We start from the raw sequence: 8,049 nt of genomic DNA on the forward strand, positions 1-8,049 counted from the left end.
CTTGGATGTTGGCTTTGTGAAGTCACCAAGCATTCTCCTTGCATTATTATTATTATTATTTTCGGCTGCCATGTCCTTCTCTTGTTCGAAAATTTCTGAAAGGTTATTTCTGGATTGTTGTAATTTAGCTTCTCTTAATTTTCTCTTCAGAGTCCTTTCAGGTTCTGGATCAGCTTCAACAAGAGTGCCTTTATCCTTGTTCCTGCTCATAAGAAAGAGAAGAAAACAAGAAAAGAAAAAGAAATCCTCTATGTCACAGTATAGAGATTCCCTTATGTTAGTAGAAGAAGAAAGGGGTAGAAGAAAGAAGAAGGATGAATTCGGATTTGGATGAAGAGGGGTGAAGAGAAGTGTTAGTAATTAAATAATTAAAATAGAAGAAGAAAAGAGAAGAAAATTTTCGAAAATAATTTTGAAAAAGAGGTTAGTAGTTTTCGAAAATTAAAGATAAGATAAGTTTAAAATTAAAATTTAAAACAAAAAGAATTTTTGAAAAAGAGAGGGAGAATTTTCGAAAATTAGAGAGGGAAAAGTAGTTAGGTGGTTTTGAAAAAGATAATGAACAAACAAAAAGTTGGTTAGTTGATTGAAAAAAGATTTGAAATCAAATTTTGAAAAAGATAAGAAGATAAGAAGTTAGATAAGATATTTTGAAATCAAATTTTGAAAAAGATAAAATTTTTGAAAAAGATAAGATAAAAGATAAAAAGATATATTTGAAAAAGATATTTTTGAAAAAGATTTAATTTTTTTTAAAAAGACTTAACTAACAAGAAACTACAAGATAGGATTCTAGAATTTAAAGATTGAACCTTTCTTAACAAGAAAGTAACAAACTTCAAATTTTTGAACCAATCACATTACTTGTTAGTTAATTTTCGAAAATTTGATAAAAAGATAAGAAAAAGATTTTGAAAAATAATTTTTTGAAATTTTCGAAAATTATATAAAAAATGAAAAAGATATGATTTTTGAAAAAGATTTTGAAAAGATAAGATTTTTAAAATTGAAATTTTGACTTGACTTGTAAGAAACAACTAATTTTAAAAATTTTTGACCAAGTCAACCCAAAATTTCGAAATTTTAGAGGGAAATAAGGAAAAGATATTTTTTGACTTTTGAATTTTTAAAGAAAAACACAAAAATGACCCAAAACATGAAAATTTTGGATCAAGACACAAGATGCATGCAAGAATGCTATGAATGTCAAGATGAACACCAAGAACACTATGAAGATCATGATGAACATCAAGAACATAATTTTGAAAAATTTTTGATGCAAAGAAAACATGCAAGACACCAAACTTAGAAATCTTTAATGCCTGGAAAATATGAATGCAAAAGTGCACAAGGAAAACAAGAAAAGACACCAAACAAGAAATCATCAAGATCAAACAAGAAGACTTGTCAAGAACAACCTGAAGATCATGAAGAACACTATGAATGCATGGGATTTTCGAAAAAATGCAAGAAAAATTTTAAAAGCATGCAATTGACACCAAACTTTAAAATTGACACAAGATTCAAACAAGAAACACAAAATTTTTTGATTTTTATGATTTTCTAATTTTTTTGTATTTTTATTAAATTTTTTTTGAAAAACATTGTTGGAAAAAACGAAAAAAAAAGAAAAATTTTGAAAAAGTTTTTGAAAAGAAAATTACCTAATCTGAGCAACAAGATGAACCGTCAGTTGTCCATACTCGAACAATCCCCGGCAACGGCGCCAAAAACTTGGTGGAAGAAAATTGTGATCACTTGTTCTTTCTACTTGTAGGATGTTTACTCTGATGACATTGTTTATTTTCACAACTCCGTTCAACTAACCAGCAAATGTACTGGGTCGTCCAAGTAATAAACCTTACGTGAGTAAGGGTCGAATCCACAGAGATTGTTGGTATGAAGCAAGCTATGGTCACCTTGCAAATCTCAGTTAGGCAGATTAAAATAGTTTTATGGGTTTTCGAAAATAGAAATAATGAAAGGGATAAAGATACTTATGCAGATTCATTGGTGGGAATTTCAGATAAGCGGATGAAGATGCTGTAGAGCTCTTGGACGCCTGCTCTCCTACTGCTTCTACTCAATCCTTCTTACTCCTTTCCATGGCAAGCTTTGTATAGGGGTTCACCATCAACTGTGGCTACTTTCATTCCTCACGGGGAAATATCCTGTGCGGCTGTCACTCGCACAGCTAACCGGTCTGGAGGCATCACCCATGGCTGATGGCTACATCCCATCCTCGCAGTGAAAACTATGCTAACGCACTCTGTCACAGTACGGCTAATCACCGGTTGGTTTTCGCTCCTACTGGAATAGAATCCCTCTTTTGCGTCTGTCACGAACGCCCAGCAGGTTAAAGTTTGAAGCACGTCACGATCATTCATTACCGGAATCCTACTCGGAACACCACAGACAAGGTTGGACTTTCCGGATTCCCAGGATCCTACTCGGAATACCACAGACAAGGTGAGACTTTCCGGACCCTCATAAATGCCGCCATCTATCTAGCTTATACCACGAAGATTCTGTTGGGGAATCTAAGAGATACGCATTCAAGCTCTGTTGCATGTAGAACGGAAGTGGTTGTCAATCACGCGCGTTCATAAGTGAGAATGATGATGAGGGTAATTCGACTCATCACATTCATCATGTTCTTGGGTACGAATGAATATCTTGGAATAAGAATAAGAGAGATTTGAATAAAAGAAGATAGAATTTCATTAATACTTGAGGTACAGCAGAGCTCCACACCCTTAATCTATGGTGTGCAGAAACTCCACCGTTGAAAATACATAAGCAAAGAGTTCAGGCATGGCCGAATGGCCAGCCCTCTCTAACGTGATCACAGGATTCAAAATACAATCCAGGATTCAAAATACAATAGATAAATGTCCTATATATACTAGACTAGCTACTAGGGTTTACATGAGTAAGTAATTGATGCATAAATCCACTTCCGGGGCCCACTTGGTGTATGCTTGGGCTGAGCTTGATCATTCCACGAGCTAAGGCATTTCTTGGCGTTAAACTTTGAGTTATGACGTGTTTTGGGCGTTTAACTCCGGATCATGACGTTTTTCTGGCGTTTAACTCCAGACAGCAGCGTGTACTTGGCGTTCAACGCCAAGTTACGTCGTTATTCTTCGAATAAAGTATGGACTATTATATATTGCTGGAAAGCCCTGGATGTCTACTTTCCAACGCCGTTGAGAGCGCGCCAATTGGAGTTCTGTAGCTCCAGAAAATCCATTTCGAGTGCAGGGAGGTCAGAATCCAACAGCATCAGCAGTCCTTTTGTCAGCCTTCTTCAGAGTTTTGCTCAAATCCCTCAATTTCAGTCAGAATTTACCTGAAATCACAGAAAAACACACAAACTCATAGTAAAGTCCAGAAATGTGAATTTAACATAAAAACTAATGAAAACATCCCTAAAAGTAGCTCAAACTTACTAAAAACTATATGAAAACAATGCCAAAAAGCGTATAAATTATCCGCTCATCAACTACCTTTTTGGGCGTTAAACGCCCAACCAGGCACCCTGGCTGGCGTTTAAACGCCAGTCTGTCCTTCTTCACTGGGCGTTTTGAACGCCCAGCTTTTTCTGTGCAATTCCTCTGCTGTATGTTCTGAACCTTCAATTTTCTGTATGATTGACTTGAGAAGACACAAATAAAAAATATTTTTGGATTTTTAATAATAATTAAAATGCACTAAAATCAAATAACAATGCATGCAAGACACCAAACTTAGCAGTTTGTATACTACTGACACTAACAAAATGAAAATGCATATGAGACACACAAAAATACTCAAGTCAATTGAATTCAAAGATCAGAGCACGAAAATCATGAAGAATAACTTGAAGATCAATGAAGACACATGCATGAATGCAATAAGAACCGAAACATACAATTGACACTAAACTTAAGATGAGACTCTAGATTCAAGAAATATTTTTGGATTTTATGATTTTATAAATTTTTTGTGCTTTTTCGAAAATTAAGTGAAAAGGAAAATAAAGGTATCAAAATTCTTAATGAGAATTCCAGGAATCATGCAATGTTAGTCTAAAGCTTTAGTCTAAAGAATTTAGACATGGCCGGCCAAGCTTCAGCAGGACATTGCATTCAAGAGCTAAATTGATGAGGATCAATCAGCTTTGGTGATGATAAGAACATCACCTTGAAACACTAGAATTCATTCTTAAGAACTCTGAAGAAAAATACCTAATCTAAGCAACAAGATGAACCGTCAGTTGTCCATACACAAACAATCCCCGGCAACGGCGCCAAAAACTTGGTGCGCGAAATTGTGAATAATACTTTTTCACAACTCTCATAATCCCCGGTAATGGCTCCAAGAACGTGGTAGCTCAATACCATGGCATTACACAACTTCGCACAACTAACCAGCAAGTGCACTGGGTCGTCTAAGTAATAAACCTTACGCGAGTAAGGGTCGATCCCACGGAGATTGTTAGTATTGAAGCAAGCTATGGTCATCTTGTAAATCTTAGTCAGGCAAACTCAAATGTATATGGTGATGAACGAAAATAACATAAAAGATAAGGATAGTGATACTTATGTAATTCATTGGTAGGAACTTCAGATAAGCGTATGAAGATGCCTTCCCTTCCGTCTCTCTGCTTTCCTACTGTCTTCATCCAATCCTTCTTACTCCTTTCCATGGCAAGCTTAAGCAAGGGTTTCACCGTTGTCAGTGGCTACCTCCCATCCTCTCAGTGAAAGCGATTGCATATGCTCTGTCACAGCATAGCGGAATTCATCTGTCGGTTCTCAATCAGGCCGGAATAGAATCCAGTGATTCTTTTGCGTCTGTCACTAACGCCCCGCCCTCAGGAGTTTGAAGCACGTCACAGTCATTCAATCATTGAATCCTACTCAGAATACCACAGACAAGGTTAGACCTTCCGGATTCTCTTGAATGCCGCCATCAGTTCTCGCCTATACCACGAAGATTCTGGTTAAAGAACCCAAGAGATATTCACTGAAGCCTTGGTTGCTTGTAGAACAAGAGTGGTTGTCAGTCACTTTGTTCATGGGTGAGAATGATGATGAGTGTCACGGATCATCACATTCATCAAGTTGAAGAACAAGTGATATCTTGGATAAAGAACAAGTGGAATTAAATGGAAGAATGATGAGCGGATAATTTATACGCTTTTTGGCATTGTTTTCATATAGTTTTTAGTAAGTTTAAGCTACTTTTAGGGATGTTTTCACTAGTTTTGATGTTAAATTCACATTTCTGGACTTTACTATGAGTTTGTGTGGTTTTCTGTGATTTCAGGTAAATTCTGACTGAAATTGAGGGATTTGAGCAAAACTCTGAAGAAGGCTAACAAAAGGACTGCTGATGCTGTTGGATTCTGACCTCCCTGCACTCGAAATGGATTTTCTGGAGCTACAGAACTCCAATTGGCGCGCTCTCAACGGCGTTGGAAAGTAGACATCCAGAGCTTTCCAGCAATATATAATAGTCCATACTTTATTCGAAGAATGACGACGTAACTTGGCGTTAAACGCCAAGTACACGCTGCTGTCTGGAGTTAAACGCCAGAAAAACGTCATGATCCGGAGTTGAACGCCCAAAACACGTCATAACTCAGAGTTCAACGCCAAGATATGCCTTAGCACGTGAATTCATCAAGCTCAGCCCAAGCACACACCAAGTGGGCCCCGGAAGTGGATTTATGCATCAATTACTTACTCATGTAAACCCTAGTAGCTAGTCTAGTATATATAGGACATTTATCTATTGTATTAGACATCTTTGATCTCAGTTTTGTTTTATTCTTCATCTTAGGGGATCATTGATCACGTTAGAGAGGGCTGGCCATTCGGCCATGCCTGAACTTTTTGCTTATGTATTTTCAACGGTGGAGTTTCTGCACACCATAGATTAAGGGTGTGGAGCTCTGCTGTACCTCAAGTATTAATGAAATTCTATCTTCTTTTATTCAAATCTCTCTTATTCTTATTCCAAGATATTCATTCGTACCCAAGAACATGATGAATGTGATGAGTCAGATTACCCTCATTATCATTCTCACTTATGAATGCGCGTGATTGACAACCATGTCCGTTCTACATGCAACAGAGCTTGAATGTGTATCTCTTAGATTCCCCAACAGAATCTTCGTGGTATAAGTTAGATAGTTGGCGGCATTCATCTGGATCCGGAAAGTCCAACCTTGTCTGTGGTGTTCCGAGTAGGATCCTGGGAGTCCGGAAAGTCCAACCTTGTCTGTGGTGTTCCGAGTAGGATTCCGATCATGAATGACCGTGACGTGCTTCAAACTTTAACCTGCTGGGCGTTGGTGACAGACGCAAAAGAGGGATTCTATTCCAGTAGGAGCGGGAACCAACCGGTGATTAGCCGTACTGTGACAGAGTGCGTTGCATAGTTTTCACTGCGAGGATGGGATGTAGCCATCAGCCATGGGTGATGCCTCCAGACTGGTTAGCTGTGCGAGTGACAGCCGCACAGGTTATTTCCCCGTGAGGAATGAAAGTAGCCACAGTTGATGGTGAACCCCTATACAAAGCTTGCCATGGAAAGGAGTAAGAAGGATTGAGTAGAAGGAGTAGGAGAGCAGGCGTCCAAGAGCTCTACAGCATCTCCATCCGCTTATCTGAAATCCCACCAATGAATCTGCATAAGTGTTCTATCCTCTTTATTATATTCTATTTTATTATTTCTATTTTCGAAAACCCATAAAACTATTTTAAATCTGCCTAACTGAGATTTGCAAGGTGACCATAGCTTGCTTCATACCAACAATCTCTGTGGATTCGACCCTTACTCACGTAAGGTTATTACTTGGACGACCCAGTACACTTGCTGGTTAGTTGAACGAGATTGTGAAGGAAATAAATAATGCCCTCAGAGTATACATCCTTTATAAACAAAAGAACAAGTGATCACAATTTCGTCCACCAAGTTTTTGGCGCCGTTGCCGGGGATTGTTCGAGTATGGACAACTGACGGTTCATCTTGTTGCTCAGATTAGGTAATTTTCTTTTCAAAAATCTTTTTCAAAATTTTTCTTTTATTTTTCGTTTTTACAAACCTTATTTTCGAAAAAATTTTAATAAAAATACAAAAAAATTAGAAAATTATAAAAATCAAAAATATTTTGTGTTTCTTGTTTGAGTCTTGTGTTAATTTTTAAGTTTGGTGTCAATTGCATGCTTTTAAAATTTTTCTTGCATTTTTTCGAAAATCCCATGCATTCATAGTGTTCTTCATGATCTTCAAGTTGTTCTTGATAAGTCCTCTTGTTTGATCTTGATGATTTCTTGTTTTGTGTCTTTTCTTGTTTCTCATATGCATTTTTGCATTCATATTTTTCATGCATTAAAGATTTTTAAGTTTGGTGTCTTGCATGTTTTCTTTGCATCAAAAATTTTTCAAAATTATGTTCTTGATGTTCATCATGATCTTCAAAGTGTTCTTGGTGTTCATCTTGACATTCATAGCATTCTTGCATGCATCTTGTGCCTTGATCCAAAATTTTCATATTTTGGGTCATTTTTGTGTTTTTCTTTAAAATTTAAAAAAATCAAAAATATCTTTTCCTTATTTTCCTCCAAAATTTCGAAATTTTGGGTTGACTTGGTCAAAAATTTTTAAAAATTAGTTGTTTCTTACAAGTCAAGTCAAAATTTCAATTTTAAAAAAATCTCATCTTTTTAAAATCTTTTTCAAAAATCATATCTTTTTCATTTTTGACATAATTTTCGAAAATTTCAAAATTATTTTTCAAAATATTTTCAAAATCTTTTTCTTATCTTTTTATCCAATTTTCGAAAAATTGGCTAACAATTAATGTGATTGGTTCAAAAATTTGAAGTTTGTTACTTTCTTGTTAAGAAAGGTTCAATCTTTAAGTTCTAGAATCTTATCTTGTAGTTTCTTGTTAGTTAAGTCAATTTTAAAATTAAATCTTTTTCAAAATATCTTTTTCAAATATATCTTTTTATCTTTTATCTTATCTTTTTCAAGATTTGATTTCAAATCTTT

The sequence above is a fragment of the Arachis hypogaea genome, chromosome 2 (assembly GCF_003086295.3).
Source record: "Arachis hypogaea cultivar Tifrunner chromosome 2, arahy.Tifrunner.gnm2.J5K5, whole genome shotgun sequence".
NCBI classification, from domain to species: domain Eukaryota; kingdom Viridiplantae; phylum Streptophyta; class Magnoliopsida; order Fabales; family Fabaceae; genus Arachis; species Arachis hypogaea.